Source organism: Acomys russatus, chromosome 2 (assembly GCF_903995435.1).
Source record: "Acomys russatus chromosome 2, mAcoRus1.1, whole genome shotgun sequence".
Lineage (NCBI taxonomy): Eukaryota > Metazoa > Chordata > Mammalia > Rodentia > Muridae > Acomys > Acomys russatus.
This window is the reverse complement of record NC_067138.1, coordinates 31,075,109-31,093,120: the sequence shown is the minus strand read 5'-3', so window position 1 is coordinate 31,093,120 and position 18,012 is coordinate 31,075,109. Positions and strand designations below refer to the sequence as shown.

General features: G+C 41.1%; 1 pseudogene; it reads left to right on the top strand.

Annotated features, from left to right (window-relative positions):
- The first annotated feature begins 17,150 nt into the window (after nucleotides 1-17,150).
- Nucleotides 17,151-17,772, top strand: LOC127206740 (60S ribosomal protein L15-like; annotated as a pseudogene).
- Nucleotides 17,773-18,012: the final 240 nt, after the last annotated feature.

Here is an 18,012-nt window from a genome sequence, read left to right as displayed (position 1 = left end):
GCCTCTCCCCTCTTCTTTGGGTAAAGAGCATAGGCAACCAACTCAGAGACAGAAGCTCAAGTGAAGAAACTTGGGCCACATAAGCTGCAAATCATTTCTGGTGACTGGTTTCTGGAGAAAAATGGAAACCCTCAAAGACACACAAGGAGAAAGTGCCTACACACTCTTCTGAAAGACCTGAGGTTGTACCCTACCAAAAGAAAATGCAGACTAAGCAAGCTAAAAATGACTATAGGATACAGGATAAATGTAAGATTTTTTAGAAACAGTGGTTTCAAAAATACGAGCAAAATCTGTAGTTAAATCTAATGGCTGGTATATAATATGAAAAAAAAAAACCACCACAATATTATCTCTATATAGTTTCCAGGTGCTAAGAATGAGGAAATGCAAACCCTGCTCAACGTCTCTCATATTAGAGAACGGCTTTAAGGGGCACAGGATATGTCTGATGCTGCTAGAAGGTTGCACATGAAGTACATAGATTAATGATATGAGTACATTAAAAAAAAAAAAAAAAGAGGCAATTCCAGCCTTCAGGAGATTGAAGCAGGAGGGTTGCCAAGAGTTCAAGGCCACTGTAAAGTGCAAAGTCCATATTGGGCATCAGGTAAGCCTTGGTGGCATAGCAAGATCCTACTCTCCAAGTCAAAAGGAATGTGAGTCCAACTGCCATATTAGCTCCTTTCCTATTGCAGTGAGAAGACAGCATGCCCAGTGCAACTTGAAGATGAAAAGATTTGTTTGAGCCTAAGATTTCAGAGGGATAAGAGTTCTTCATGGCAGCCTGGTGTGGTGGTGCACACTCAGCACTCAGGAGGCAGAGGCAGGCGGATCTCTGTGAGTTCGAGGCCAGCCTGGTCTACAAAGAGAATCCAGGACAGCCAGGGCTGTTATACAGAGAAACTCTTTTTTGAAAACCAACAAGAACAAGAACAGCAAAAGAATTCTTCATGGCACTGAGGCTTGTTAGCAGTCAAGAAGACAGCCAGAGCAGGAAGCTGAATGCTCACTCTGTCAACTGCACGCATCAAAAACAGAAAGAAAGCTGGAATCGGGGAGGGGTTTTCATTCACAGATGGCCCTCAGTGACACAGCCCCTCCAGCAAGGCTAGAGTTCCCAAACCTCACTACACAGCACTACGACTACAGATCAAGTGCTCAGAAGCACAAGAATATGAGCATTTCCCATTCAAACCACCACAACCCCTATTTTTTTTAAATGTGTTTTAAAGATTTATAACACCTATGTCACAGATTAAAAATGAATTGTAAGTGAGAGCTCTCTGGTCCAACACAGGCAGGAAGAAACGAAGATTGGTAAACAAACAAACAAACAAAAAATAGGATGAACACGTGTGACAACCCAATAGAACCTGAGAATAATAATTCCTTTCTTTTTCTTTTTCCCCTGAGACAGGGTTTCTCTGTGTAGCTATGGCTGTCCTGGAACTACTTTGTAGATCAGGCTGGCCTCAAACTCAGAAAGCTGTGCCTGCCTGTGCCTCCCAAGTGCTGAGTCTAAAGACATGCACCATCACCGGTCAGCTGAACATAATAATTTTATGCTAATAGACAGAAGCTCTACTGTAACATCAAAAACAAACTGCATCTCTTTCCCTCCAAAAACTATGCTTTAAAAAATTTAGAATCAATTCGTCCAGCATTTCAGGCTGTCCCACACAGGACTCTAATTCAGCCTGGAATTTCTCAACATTTAGAAACTGGACCACATAGCTTGTTTAACCATTTTCCCAATTTTATTTAGGCCCCTATAAAGATATTATTTATCCCAAATCAGCAGGAAGAAACCTTAAGAGAATGAAACCCCATCTCCCTTAATAAGGGTTGGGTAGATTTTTGGTTGCTTTCTTGGGCTATAGAGGGTTGATAATGGTGAGATAAGGTAGATATTGATTTATATTTAGAATTGTAGATACACCAAGATAGGAAAGATGTTTTCTTCAAGGCTGTCAAATACAAATAGCCAAAACACTAAGAATGTAACATTTATAAAATTCTTGATTATGTTATGGTTCTTCTTGCTATAGGTAGTTTATTGTACATATGTGTAATAATATAAATATATATGTAAAAAAATAAAAAATGTTTAATTAAAAGTGAAAAATTTAGAATCAAAGAAGAACAAAAAGAATGTTTGATGCAAACACAAATAAGCATACATGTGTAAGAATATAAAAACAAATTCAGCTATAAGGTAAAAAATTTTATTATTGATAGAAATGGTGACTCCATATTAACAAACATATGCATACCTTCAATGCAGATTCAAATATAAAGTGATCAAAAGCTGAAAGGTTTACAGAAAGAAAAACAATTTCCCAAACATAGTAGAAAAGGACACTAACACTCATAAATTTAAACTGCAAAGGTGCCAAAAGCTCAAATACAAGCAGTAGTTCCACCATAACCCAAGTATGTAGAGCTACACATCTACCTTGGAGAAATAGATAACTTACTTTATATAACCACAAAGCAACTGTCAAAATCTATTAAAGCCATTGTATAATTATGTACTGTTAGACCATGTTGAAGAAAACCCCAAATCATTGAAAAGCAAAATCCACACAAGATCATCCCTTCTAAGCATCATGTAGTAACTGGAAATTCACAAAAAATTCCTGAAGTCAAAACCAAGCAAACCCCTTTGATCTGAAAATCTGTAGCCACTTTTTGGCTGAAGATAAGCCTTAAACAAAGTCTGACATTAACTGCCTTAGAGTATGGTTTTTATACTATACTATACTGTACTAACTGTACTATATATAAAAACAAAGCATACCAATTAGAAGGACATTCTCACCATTTTTGGCGAAGTGTATTTGATTGTTATCATTCACCCCTTTGATTAGAATCAACTTATTTGTTCACTCTATTTTATGAATTTCTATTTCTACAAGCTAGGGGAACAATTTGATAGTAATCTACCAAAATAAATCAGGATAAGAACTCTCAGTTTTTTTGGTTTTTGAGAAAGATTTATTTATTTATTATTATGTACACTGTGCTCCGCCTACATGTATACCTGCAGGCCAGAAGAAGTCATCAGATCACATCATAGATGGTTGTGAGCCACCATGTGGTTGCTGGGAATTGAACTCCAGAACTCTGGAAGAGCAGGCAGTGCTCTTAAACACTGAACCATCTCTCCAGCCTTGCTTTTGTTTTTTTTAATGTGTCCAAAAGGATTCAGCATACTAAGGAAAGTTGACTTTATTGCAATGTACTACTCAGGAACTGAACCTATGAGAAGAACATAAGGACAAGTGGATCTGGACCCAGGGGCGTCTGCTTAAACTGCTGCACCAACCAAGGACAATACATGTAGTAAGCATTGAAACCCTACTCAGATCTAGCCAATGGACAGGGCATTCTCCACAGGTGTGTGGAGAGCAGGGACTGACTCTGACATGAACTCTGGTGGCCCCTATTTGACCACTTCCCCTTGGTGCAGAGGCCTGGTGGCACTCAGAGAAAGAATAAGCAGGCTACCAAGATGAGACCTGATAGGCTGTGGTCATATGGTGGGAGAGAAGGTCCTCTTTTGTCATAGACCTAGGGGAGGGAAATAGGGTGAAAGAGGAAGGGAGGGAGGAACGGGAACATACAAGTGAGGGGATAACAATTGAGATGTAATCTGAATAAATTAATTTAAAAAATTGGTGGATCAGTGAAACATTCAGAGAAGGAATAAGTGGCTAGGGGAAATGGGCAGTTAGAAAGCTCTAGGCACATCACAGCCATGCAGTGTTCCCAATTCAATGCCCTGGAAGAACCAGCAGCACTCAGCAATTTTCATGGGTTCAGTTTTTCAAGCTAGCACCCTTGTCCAACCAATTGACACCACAAACTAAGTAGAGGCAAGCAATGGAATGCTGAAACATCTTCGCATATTTGGAAAGCAGTATTCATTATAAAGGATGGTTTGTTAAACATGTTTGTTGCATAGGAAACAGCAGCAATAAGTTCAGAATAATTGACAAGAGACCCAAAAGCATGCATCTGGAGGATGCTGTCAAAAGCTGTGCTAAGATATGAGATCTGCCCAGGCGGTTTCTGCCTCTGCTCATGTATCCATTCTCTGTTTTTCTCCCAGTTTTCAAATTTTAACCTCTTTAGCTGATCCATAGCCTCCCTTCCTGTGTTCCTGATTCTACGGGAGTTCACAGTTTATTGTAAAAACACTAGCAAGCAGTCTCAACCGTTTCTGCAAAGTATATCTTTCCTTTAAGCCTAGCAGGCAGTAGCAGCCATAGCTTAGTACCACAGCTGCAGAAAGTTCAAAGGTCAAGGACTATCAGGCTAATGAAACCATTGACTGTCATTATTCATACTGCTATGAAGTCACTACCCACTAAACAATGCAAGAGGGACTGAGAAGATGAATTTGATGTTTGGATAAAAACTAATGACAGGTAGAAATTATATCATTGGGGCCATAAGATTAAATGTTAGATGATAACCTATATCAGTTTAAAGTCAAGTAAAACAATGATCTCAGTAAGTAGAAGACCAATATGCTATAAAGAAGCCATTGATGTGGGGCATGCATCCTATGATTTAATCATAGCACTTGGAAGTTTGAGTACTACCTGGGTTACATAGGGAGACTGTCTCAAAAGAATAATAATAAAAAGAAGAATAAGACTAGGAGGAGGAGAAGGGGGAAAGTTATTGTTGGTTATGTTTAGTCATTAATCGAACCAAAAAACTGGGTGGACGCATTACATAAACAATTCAGAACTTACCAATACTGCTCTCTAGAGAACTGGATGATGCCATTTGTGGGTGACAGCCTTGCTTTTGAGTGGTATTATTGGATTAATTTTATGTTCTAGCAGGAACAGACAACATTTATCTTCTGTCATTTTGCCTTAAATAATGGCCAAATACAAGGGATGTCATGGTCTGTTCCACAGGTGCTGAGCCATAGAACATGGCTAGAGACATATGAAAACTGGAGGAAGTATACAAGTATAGACAGTATGCCTTTTAGGCTAAGACATCTTGCCAATTTACCACACCATAATGCTTCATTTGAGGAAGAGAGAGAGAGAGAGAGAGAGAGAGAGAGAGAGAGAGAGAGAGAGAGAGAGAGAGAGGCCATCTTCACTGTTTAGAGCTCTGACACTATGACAACATCTAAATACAATCTGGTTGGGAAGTCAGAGCGGAGATATCTGACTACTTACATGAGCTGAAAGTAGAACCATGTGGAATGAATTAGCTTGAAGAATGATTTCAGCGTGGCCTGCATTTTAATGTTCTGAGTCTCATTGCATTGCGAAAATAATTGATTTGCTTATTATGAAACTAATCCCTAATCTTGAGTCAAAATAAGGGCTAAATGAGATTCAAAAGAAAATAGAGCCTTAAAAACAAATATTAGGAACAAGAAGTGCTGGGGATCTCTGTGACCTTTACAGACAGCAGAGAGGAGGGGCTATGGGGGAGGGGGTGGAAGATACAAGGAGGCAGTTTGGCTCAGTACTGCTCAAGTAGCCAGTGTTGGTTCAAACTTTGGGAGTCTGACCCTGAGTGGTTTATTTTAGGAATATTTAAGCACAACACAGTTTGGTGAAACATATTCTGATGCTGATTGCCTCAATACTGCATGCATAAGAAAGCATACACAAATCTCTTCAGGAACAAAGTGTTGGAGTCATAAATGTCCCTATACCCCTGTACAGAGCACTGGGCAACTAGGAATACTAAATGCACAGAAGGCATTTCTCAATGGAGGAGATAAAATGGCTGTTTTCCTGCCTAGAAGCTGGGAGTGGATACTGTTAGTCACCTGGTGACCTCTTTGCTATTTGTGGTGGGAGACCTCACCCACCTTTTGCTAACCTTCTAGGTAACATGTATTGCGTTACTTCCTTTGAAAGAACAACCCTGTGTGCTTAGCATTCCAAGTTCCCCTAGTGCATGTTTGTAAGTACAAAGACCTCCACGTCCCCTATGAAAGAGGACAGGTAGACGCTGGGGTAGACCATCCTCCATCTCTATATGTTAGAGAGAAAAGATCCAGGGTAACAAGGGACAGATTCTGTTGTGAAGAGAAAAAGAGCCCGAGGGTCTGACTGAGGTGACAGTTCAGCTTAAAGAAAGCAACACAAACAAAGCTTATGAGTGTTGTCCCAGCTCTTTACTGTCTTGCAAGCACATTCTCACCCAAACACCAAGTGATACTGTGGAAACTTGCCTCCCAAATTATCCCTGATTGGCCAATAAAGTTGCCTACACCTGGGCCAGGCAGAAGAGAAATAGGTGGAGCTCAGGTTTGCGGGCTTTTGAGGGTCAGAGAAGGAGCAGAGAGAGGTGTAGGAGAGGAAGGGGAAGAGAGATGCTGCCATGGGTTAGTGTGAGCAAGAAGCACATGGCTAGGAGGAGCATGTTCTGAGGATTGGCAAGATGGAGAGAAGCAGCCCTATTGGAACAGTGGCAAGTATTTATGGAAAATTTGGGATAGGACATGTGGCTGGGAGATGACAAGGTAGCTTAAGGGGGTTAGTATCTGCCCAGCCCCAGTGTTTTAAGGCATATCAAAAAAATCTAACAGGTTTCTGTCTTTTACTTTACATAATAGTGGGTTAAGGAATAACTGCCATATTAATAATCATAATCAATATTAAAGATTAATAATGTTTCTATATATGAGAGAGGGCAGTAGGCAGCCCAGGAATTCTGGTCGCAGACCTTCAGAGGAGGCACCAAAACCATGGCTGAATTTTCTTCTGGCTTTTGCTCATACTCTTCCTCCCCATCATATTTTTCTTTCCCACCTTTTTACTTTATTTCATTTACTGTTAATTCTTTTTTCATTTTTACCTTTCCTTTTTCTACTCTTTCATCTCATTCCTTTATTATTGTTACCTAAATTAAATTTCAACTTAATAGTTTTTTCTACATTGTTTTTGCAGTATTCTTTTTTCTTTCTTTCTTTTTGTTTTTTTTTTTTTTAAGATTTTATTTTTATTATGTATACGGTATTCTGCCGGCATGTATGTCTGCAGGCCAGAAGGGGGAACCAGATCTCATTATAGATGGTTGTGAGCCACTATGTGGTTGCCGGGAATTGAACTCAGGACCTCTGGAAGAGCAGCCAGTGCTCTTAACCTCTGAGGCATCTCTCCAGCCCACAGTATTCTTATCTATAGCTGATGGTGTTGTAGCAATTGGCTGTGATCGATTTTTACTGTATTTCCATGTCTGGCTTGCTTTGGTGGTGGTAGGAATTTGTTTTCTCCTCTCTGAGTGGTGCTTGGGATAGAATCTTTCATAGAAGGCAGCTCAACAACAAGGCACTGCAAATAAAACTGGAAACGCCATTGCAACAGCTGCCCAAATTGAAGCTTAGAAACGGAATAAACAGGGAAGGCAAAGCAATAGGACTTATCTCAGGTTATCAATAATTGAACCCAGACATTTGAAATGTTTGAAATAGCAAAGAATTCATAAGTCTGCCAGAAAAAAAAATGGGTAAAAACTTTCAAGATATAGGTGTATCTAGGCAAGGACTTTCTGAAAAAGACAACAATAGCACAAGAAATAATCCCAAGAATTGACAGTTGGGTTTTGTATGAAATTAAAGGCTGCATAACAAAAGACACCATAACAACCTACTGGATGAGAAATAATCTTTGTCAGTTATGTTTTAGATCAGGGGCTTAGTATCTGAAATAAATGGAAAAAATGAGAATGTTAAAAACCACCACTATGCAATCAATAAATGAGCCACCGTACGGAAGAGGCAGTTTCTGAGAGAAAAACAGAAGTGACAGATTCAAACCTCTGAAAACAACCAGCATCATCTGTAACCATCATTCATGGAAATTTAATTAACACTGCTTTATTATTCCACTCCTCACTCCAGTCAGAATGACCATTGTCAAGAAAATAAATAACAACTACTGGTGAGGACCTGGAGGAGAAAGAGATTCCCTGGCTTACTGCTAAGGGGAGAGTAAAGTACTATGGCCACTATGGGAGCCATTGTAGAGGTTCCTCAAAAAACTAAAAATACAGCTACCATATGACCAAGTTGCATAACTTCATATACATGAAGAACTCTAAGTCAGCACACCCCAGAGATGTTTAGTGCTACATTATAATATTTATAGTGGGGTGTTCTTGGCCTGCCAGCAGTCCGAATAAAACCAGGGACTTATTAATTTTGTTATAGCTTAGGCCTTGGTCAAGGCTACCTCCCAGCTATCTCATTTAATTTGGTTGGCTGTTCTAGTCCACAACCTGCCATGTAGCCATTAAAGCTCTCATTCAGTGCTGGCACCTCTCCCCCTCCGTATGACTGACGCTTGCCACAGAGACCGACCCCCTCTCCATCCTGAAGACCCTCCCTTCCTGCTTCAGCTATTGTCCCTCAGGTTTGTATTTAACCAATCAGCAAATGAGGAAATTGCTTGTTTACAAAATACTGAGGCAGGTGATGATCCATAAGAGTGATAATACCAAAATCCGGACAGTACTCAACTATCTACTCATACAGAATAACAACTGACATAGAGACAACCTTTACACAGTGCACAGAAAGATCGCCCCAGCAGTGGCTCACGACAGCTAAGAGACAGAACTAGCCTACGTAGCCATCAACCACTGATGAATAAAGGAAGATAGTGATATGGTAGAAGGAGATTTCACCAAGCTATAAGAACGAAAGAAATCATGGCATTTAAAGAACGGTACATTAGCTGAAACGAAACCAATTCAGACTCGTAAATAAGATATATTCTCTTATATGCAGACTCTGTGTGTGTGTGTGTGTGTGTGTGTGTGTGTGTGTGTGTGTGTTTTACAAAAGTGGAGAAGGGACTATGAGGGGGCAGGAAGGGATCCTAATAGAGAGGGGAGGGAGAAAAGAGATCAACAGAGTACACAGGACATGAAAGAAGAGAGTAGAATACCTGGGACAAGTGAGGGAACCAGCAAGAGGAGATCAGGGGAAATGCAAGAGGAAACGGGAGTGGAAAGATGAATAACAAAGACATAGTGGAACATATTTATGAAAATCCCATAATGAAACCCATAACTTTTTACAGGAGATATCTTAGCAAAACCACTGCAGAAAAGTGTGAACTAGTATATATATATATATATATATATATATATATATATATATATATATATATGTGTGTGTGTGTGTGTGTGTGTGTGTGTGTGTGTGTGTGTGTGTGTGTGTGTGTGTGTTTGTTTGTTTGTTAAATATATTTAAAAATTATGTATAACATTTATTATTTTAAAATGTAAATATATAAGTAAAATATATGCATATTTATGTAAAGAATATATATTTATTTGGTCTTTTGAGACAGAGTTTCTTTGAGTGGCCCCAGCTGTCCTTGCTTTGTAGACTAAGCTGGCCTTAAATTCAGAGATCTGCCTGCCTCTGTCTCCCTTGTGCTGGGATTAAAGGTGTGTGCCACCATGCCCAAATGAACTAATATATTTAAAGCAGTGAAATAAAAATAACTTCCACTACTATATCCAGCATTTTTTAAATAAAAAGAGAAATACAGACAGATATGTAATGAAACACAGTTAAAAAAAAAAAAAATGACCCATGGTGAAGTCCCATGCTCCAGGAACAAAACAGAGGGCCTTTTGCCTCAGGTACATTTTGTTCCCTGGATTGTTCTTAGATGCAATTTTGTGCCTCCTGTGACAAACATTTACATTTAATTTATAAGATATATTTATACTTGTTGGATGTCAGAACATAGCTATAGAACCCAATCTGGTCAATGTACCCTGAATCTGGATTTGGCCTGCTGCCTTGCTTTTCTGCTTTCCCAGACATGATCTATATAGTACGTGCCAGGAAATTGTGTTTAAATTGGTCTGTCCTGAGAAAGTTCTGGGAAATGGCTGCTCTGTTCATATTTAGGATGTGCTTTCTGGTGTTTGTTTACAGGGCTTTTTGATCATGTTTTTCTGAACTCAACCAGCCTTTTTAGGATTATTGCTTTCTTTGGTACATTTGGCTATGAAACTGAAGTAAGGTTGTCTGCAGTGTTAGACTGTAGTCCAGCCCATTCTCTCAGATCTCCAAATCCTGGCTCATACATCTTCCCAGGTCTATGAAAGGCAACAGGCATGTTACTGAGAAACTAAAGCAATTCATGAGTGCCAGGCCAGCATTGTAGAAAATGCTTTAAGGAGCTCAATACATAGAAAAGAAGGAAGACTACACACAGCTGTGAGAGCTTGGGAATGAACCAGTGAGACACAGGAAAGAACCCAACATTTTAAGTCATAAAGGTGAGTAAGCAGTGTTGTGGTTTATCTGGAGCCCCCACGTATTCATATGGTGATTGCTTGTCCCCAGAGAGCTTTACTGTTCTACAAGCAAATGCTCAGGTTTACCAAGGGATGCTGTGTATCCTGGCCTCCAAATTATCCCTGATTGGCCAATAAATGCCTACACCTGAGTAGGGCAGAAGAGAGGTAGGCAAAGCTAAGGTTCACAGGCTTGGGAGAGCAGAGGGAGCGTGGAGAAAGGAAGAGAGAGAAGAACAGGAGAGGAGGAGGAACTAGAAGTGCATGGCTGGGAGGAGCTTGCTCTGAGGATCAGCTATTGAAGTGATGCAGGCCCAGATGGAAAGCATGTGCAAGTATTTATGGGGCTTATGGATAGGAAGTATCCCAGCTAGGAATGATTAGAGCAAATGGCATAGGATGTGGGGCTGGGAGACATAAAGATGGCCTAGGGGGTTAGTTTCTGCCCAGAGGCAGTGTCTTTTATTGATATGATAGCGGGTATGTTGGGTCATATGGCCCAAATGACAGAGCAATCTGCCCTAAAGCTTAAACCTGCTGAAAAGCCTTCTCCCGTTTCCAGGACACACTCTTTTCATATATAGGCTGCGACCACACACCCACATGAGGAATGTGCTGCCTCCACAATCCAAACAGGCCCTCTACACACTGTGATTGGGAAGGGCCACATCAGGATCCATATACTGGAAGGAAGATCTTTCCACTAGAAGGAATATCTCAACGTGTACCACACCACTGGGCTCCAAGAGATTTCTCTGAGGTAGAAGGCCCCCTGAAGTTTGGTTGGATTCATTTTCAGTCCTCTGATATGCAAATAATTTACCAACTTGTCAGAGTGGCTGCTACCTCATGGTCACTTGCTGGAATCTTCTGGAGGAGACAGGTGGGCAGGACCCCTGTGAAGTAAATTATGACTCAGGACTGGAGAATTAATAGACCCTTGAAGTATTAACAATGAAAGTATACTGCTGGCTTTGCCAGGTGAGATCAAGCTTCTTTGTGTGGTCCTTCTGGACAGGTATGGGGCTAAAAGCATCTGCACAATCAGTAGCTGCATAGCATACTCTGTCCTTTCTCCGCTCATGTGAGGACGGCATATTTGGCACAGAAGCTGTAAATGGAGTAATTCTTTAATTAAGGTTAAATAATTAATATGATTATTTAATTATAATAAACAGCTGTCCTTATCCATGATGAGGCCAAATAGAAGAGGTAAAAGGAGATATTATGGGAACAACACCCTTGTGACTTTCAAGTCCTTGGTAGTGGCACTGATTTCTGTAACCCCACCAGGAACGCAATATTGTTTCTGATTCCCTATTTTCTTTGATAGACACATCTCTAATGGGGCCCATTTTGCCTCTTCAACCATAACAGGCCTCACTCCATCGGTCAGGGAACCAGTATGGGAATTTTGCCAACTTCCAAATATGTCTACTCCAGTTTTGCCTTCTGGAACTGGGGAAATAAACACTGAATGAGTTTGGAGGTCCATTAAACCAACTGTGAATTGGACTTTGCCTGACATTCCATCAGTTGTCTGCCTATACTTTAATTGGAGGACAACAATGCTTTTTAAAGTCTCCTAGAATCTATATCAATTCAGAACCAGTATCCAGTACGTCACAGAAGGTCTAGTTATTTCCTTTTCCCCATTGTACAGTTGTCCTAGGAAAAGCCTGTCAGTCCCTCTGGGGAAGGATGGAAGGGAGGATTACTATTAAACTTAAAACAAATTTTGTTTTAGCAAGGTTCTTCTTCAAGGGGGCATGGCCTCCTTCATTCAAGGGGTTCTGGACCTATAAGCTAGATTAAGTCTGTAATTTGGTTGACAGGCTGTGCTTGCTATGGTTTAGGTGTCACATCTTTTAATTGTTCAGTAGTTTTAAAGAAACTATTATTATGGAGTTCAAGCAAGAACTTGGTCAGCTTAGCACTTATGGCAGCCCTGGGAACACCGTCATTATAGACGCTGCCTTATCTGTGCTTTCATGTAAGTACATTGTGAAACTTGGTCCCTGCTACTCCAGGATCTAATTAGGCCCAACGCATTTAATTCATCCAATTTGCAGATGCATCTTTCATCAAAACGTATGGCCCAAGGAGGAGGCCATTACGGAAGCTCTTCAAATGTGTGTGTGCTCCTCTCACCAATTTGTGCTTTATAGTACCAGCAAGAGGCATGTCTTCTGGGCCTTTCCATCATGGAGGATTAACTTTTAAACAGTGAACCCACTGGAACATTCTAATTCCCCTGAGCCATTGAATCCCATCACTAATGCTAAGCCAAGGGTTATCAGGCATTTCCAGCTCATTCTACCTCATAGTTGGTCATCTTTGATAGAGTCTTTAGCCAGCCAATGAAATAAACTCTGGAACTTTAAGAAATTGTAGTAAGATGCCATGTTAAATCTGCAATCTCTGCTCAGGAGGCTTATCTACACTGGGGAAACATCAAACAGGTGGGCTGCAGCCAAGCCTAAGTTACCTTTTTCTTAGAATTCTTTATCATGGCAGTAGAAATGCAATGGACAGGCTCTACAGGAAGGGGAGGCGGAGGAAGAAGAGAGTACAACTGAGAAGAAAAATATCACCTGTTTCCTCCAATACGTAACTAAGAGTCAATTGTATGTGCAGATACAGGACACAAAAGTAAAAGGACTTTTTCTATGGAGGAAGGATACCAGTGGGGACAGAAAAGGGACTAAAGAGAGTAGGGTAAGAATGAATGCAAGCAATGTACGGTGATATGTACATGTGAGAACATGCTGATGAAACCTGTTGTTTTAGATTCTATAAAAAAAATTTAACATCAATGAACAGTCTAATCAACAAGTGAACCAATGAGTTAAACAGATATTTCTTAAAAGATGTTCAAATGGCCAATAGTACAAGAAACAAAGTACTCACCATCTTAATCAGATACAAATCAATGGAGGTTATTTCATACCCCTGCCACAATGCATATCATCCAGAAAACAAACAACACATGCTGTTGGAACACAAGGGAAAATTAACACTTGTACACTGTTGTTGGGCATGTGAAATTGTCTGGTCACTATGACACTCAGTGTGGGAATTTCAAAACAAAATAAACCCATAAAATAACAACCATACCCTAAAAATAGAATGACAACGTGGTCCAGCAGCTCTATCACTCCTGGGTATATATCAGACAGAATCTATGTGAGCACAGAACAAGTGTCTTCACACCCATGTCTATTGAGTCACCAGTTATGCATCCAGGCCAGCTCCCCCTCAGCCGATGAGTAGAGAAAACAACAAAGTGTGCCATGAAGAAAAATGAAATTACATCATTTGCAGGAAAATGGATGGAATCATAGATCATCATCTAAAACAAAAATAAGCCATAGCCAGAAAGGCAAGTGCTACATTTTCTTTACTCTGTGTGTGTGTGTGTGTGTGTGTGTGTGTGTGTGTGTGTGTGTGGTATTTTGCCTCCAAGTGTTAGGTTACAAAGAGTTCCACCTAGGCTGGGTTTTGCTAATGTGTGTGTGTGTATGTATGTATGTATGTATGTATGTATGTATGTATATATGTAAGGCATTTCTCAGAAGCCCATACAGACTGGCTGGACATTCCTATGCACAAAGGCCAGCATCCCATCTCTCTGAGAGTCTCTGCACTAAGCACCTGGCTGTTTCAGCTTTTGAGCTACTTCCCCCAACCATATATCCATAGAAAACCTAACTAGATCTCCCAGTGTCACTGTCCTACACTAGCCAGGTAGCTGTCAGGTTTTTTGCTTTTAATAAACTACTTCTCCCTCAACCGACTGGCTTTGTTTGGAGGTTCCTTGCTGTGTTTACTTACATGCATTGTTTGTGTTTGTACAGTGCCTACAGAGGCCAGAAGAAGGCATCAGATTCCCTGGGACTGGAGTTATAGATGGCCATGACCAATCGTGCAGGCAGGTACTAGGGACTCAAACCCAAGTCCTATACAATAGCAGTTCTTAACTGCTGAGCCTGCTCGCCAAGCCCAAGGTTTTAAAGAAAGATATGAAAGTTGAAGAGGAAGTATTTGAAAAGATGAAAGGACCAGCAGGGGTGGGGAGAGTGCAGAGGCGGGAGAAGGTGACAGCCACTCAAGTACATTATACACATGTGAAAATGTCACAACAAAGTCCACTATTTTGTACTAGTGTACACTAATAAAAAAGAGAAAGTATGGGTGGAGTTATGTATAATAATAAGATACAAGATATATGGCAATAAGGTAAGATAATAAGAGATACCAGGCTGCAGATATTATGTTATAGAGGCGTTTATTAAATGAGCACGGGGGGGGGGGGAAGTACCCCAGAGAGAGAGAGAGGGAAGGAGGGAGGGAGAGAGGGAGGGAAAGAGAGAGAGAGAGAGAGAGACAGAGACAGAGACAGAGAGAAACAGAGACAGAGGAGGAGGAAGAGTAAGAGGTAGAGAGAGAGGATAGAGAAGGGGAGTAGAGAGAGAGGAGGGAGTAGAGAGAGGAGGGAGTAGAGAGAGGAGGGCTTTTATGTAGCCTTGGGCAGGGCCAGGCTCCTGTGGCAGGTAAGCAATGACATCATAGGTAGGCAGACTGAAGCAGAATTCTAACAGGTGGAAGGGCAGGACTGGAAGGAGAGGAGGGAGGAGGCGGCGATACGGATATAAACAAATAAAAAAAGAAAACAGAATAAAGATATTAAAGATAAAAGATAAATACAATTTAGAAGGCAGGCAAAATAAACTATAGATAAAATAGGAGAAAGCACCTTCTCAAATAACCTCAGATAAAGGAGCCAATAAATATAAGTTATTAGACTAGAAAGAAAAAAAAATAACAAAAACATAAAAAGGTAGGGCCACTGAGCTGACTAAACAGGTAAAGGTGCTTGCTGCCAAGCCTGATGACCTCAGTTCAATTCCCAGGCCTCACAGGGTAGTAGGATAAACCAACTTCCACAGTCTGTCCTCTGACTTCCACCCATGTGCTCTGGCATGTATGACCACACACATACTGATTAAAAGGGGGAAAACCCTAAGAAAACATGGACGTGGCGAATATCATCAGAAGCTTGTTCGTTGGAAAGTTCTCTGAAACAGACGAGCTCTCAAGAAAGAGAGTGCGCATGAGTAACGTATGAACAAAAAGTGGCTGTAACTACCGGCACAGAGATTTTACATTTTACAACAAAATACCACGTGCAGCTGTGCACACGCATGGGGAGATGGAGGGAAGCGCGGGTACAGAAATGCATTCACCTGTGCACTGAAGCCGCGCTGCTTGACAGGAGTGCTAACTCCCCCCAACCCCACAGCAATGGCCGAGATTGCAGTAGATATAACAGTTTTTCCATCTTAGTCAACGTTTGATCTATTTTCTTCTTGTTTTAAAAGTATTTCACGATCCAGTAAAGATTAAATATATCAAAGTGGGCAACTTAAAGCTTCCGGGTACTTATACACTGCTGTGACAGTATTTTCAAATCTTCCCATGAAGACTCAACACAAAAGATTTTCTATAATGATGTACTGGGCCTTGTTTTGTGGGCGGCCTTCCCCTCCTTGTCTGTCACCCTTGCTGCAGCAGGCTTACCAGCTGTGGTGTCAAATGTAACAAGGTACAGGAAAGCTTGTGGTTTTTTGTTTGTTTGTTTTTGTTTTTGGAAACCAATTTTGGTTCGAAGAGAAAGGGGAGAGCTTCTAGCCCTTCCAGTGTCTGGAATCCCAGAGTTCACAGACAACTTCTCCTCCTCCTCCTCCTCCTTCTTCTTCATATTTAAGTAATTTATTCAGATTACATCTATTTTTTAAAATATTTATTTATTATTATGCATACAGTGCTAAAAAGGGCATCAGATCACATTATAGATGGTTGTGAGCCACCATGTGGTTGCTGGGAATTGAACTCATGACCTCTGGAAGAGCAATCAGTGCTCTTAACCACTGAGCCATCTCTCCAGCCCCTCAGATTACATCTCAATTGTTATCCCCTCACTTGTATCTTCCTCCCTTCCTCCCCCTATCATCCTATTCCCCTCCCCTAGGTCTGTGACAGAAGGGGACCTCCTCCCCCACCATGTGACCACAGTCTATCAGATCTTATCCTGGTAGCCTGTTTCCCCTTCCTCTGAGTGCCACCAGGTCTCCCCAACAAGGGAAAATGGTCAAATATGGGACACCAGAGTTCATGTCAGAGTCAGTCCCTGCTCTCCACACAACTGTGGAGAATAAAGACCATCAAGGTTGGCAGATCTGAACCCAGGGGGATCAGCTCAGACAACTTGAGAGGTCCCACTGCTTGGTTTCCTGAAGGACTGCGGCATCTCTGTGCACACGCCCTTCAGGTCTGCACAGAGTTAGGCTTTCACATGTGTCACAACTTCTTGTGGAGAGCGTCTGCTACCTGTGTTTCTCTGATGAAAAACTTGAGATTCTAAGCCAGTGTAGAGGCCCTGGCTGCCAAGCACCTGAGTTCTATTCCTGCGACCCACATGGTGGAAGGAGAGAGTAGACTCCTTCCTGCAGGTTGTCCTTTGACCTCCATGTACATGTTCGCCATCCCTATCCCTCACGCACACACAAATTAATGTAACTAAAAAATTTTGACATTGTAAAAGTGCCATTTAAGATATTCTTTATATAAACAAACAAAATTCACTCAGAAATCCAAAGAGACAAAGTCAAAAGTTATTTTTTTCTGTAGCAGAGTAACAGATCTGATAATTTCCACCTAAACTTCACAATTAAATTTCAAAATTAAAACTTCATCATTAAGGGAGCCACAAAAGGAATTGTGGGAGAAAGGCTTCTTCCTTTCCTCCGGCAGCAGCCATCAGGTGAGCCAAGATGGGTGCATACACGTACATCCAGGAGCTACGGAGGACAAAGCAGTCCGACATGATGTGCTTTCTTCTGAGGGTCCACTGCTGACAATACCCAACTGCTCTCTGCGCTGCACAGGGCTCCCTGTCCCACTCGGCCTGATAAGGCACGAAGGCTGGGATACAAGGCCAACCAAGGTTACATCATTTCTAGGGTTCGTGTGCCAGTGATGACCATAAACATTCAGTTCCTATGGGTGTGACCTACGGCAAGCCTGTCCACCATGGTGCTAACCAGCTAAAATTTGCATGAAGCCTTCAGTCTGTTGGTGAGGGAAGAGCTAGATGCTGTTGTGGGGCTTTGAGAGTCCTGAATTCTTACTGGGTTGGTGAAGATTCTACATAATAATTTTTTGAGGTTATTCTCATTGATCCATTCCATAAAGCTATCAAAAAAAAAAAAAATCCTGACACCCAGTGGATCACCAAACCAGTCCACAAACACAGAGAGATTCGTGGGCTGACATCTGCTGGCCGCAAGAGCCATGGACTTGGAAAGGGGCCACAAGTTCTACCACACTATTGGTAGCTCTCACCGTGCAGCCTGGAGAACGGGCAATACTTTCCAGCTTCACCATTACCGCTAATACACATAATGTAAAATTCATACCCAATTAGCAATTTAGGACAGTCAAAACAAAAACAAACAAACAAACAGAAAACTTCATCATTAAAAAAAATGTCGAAAGCACTGAATTCCCTGGTCACTTCCTGATTCAGGTATTGTCATCAGAAAAAGACACTACAAAGAAAATGATAACCATGTTAACACATGAAATCCAATACTGTAAGCTGCAAGTGTAGAGTACTTGCTTAGCAAGCATGAG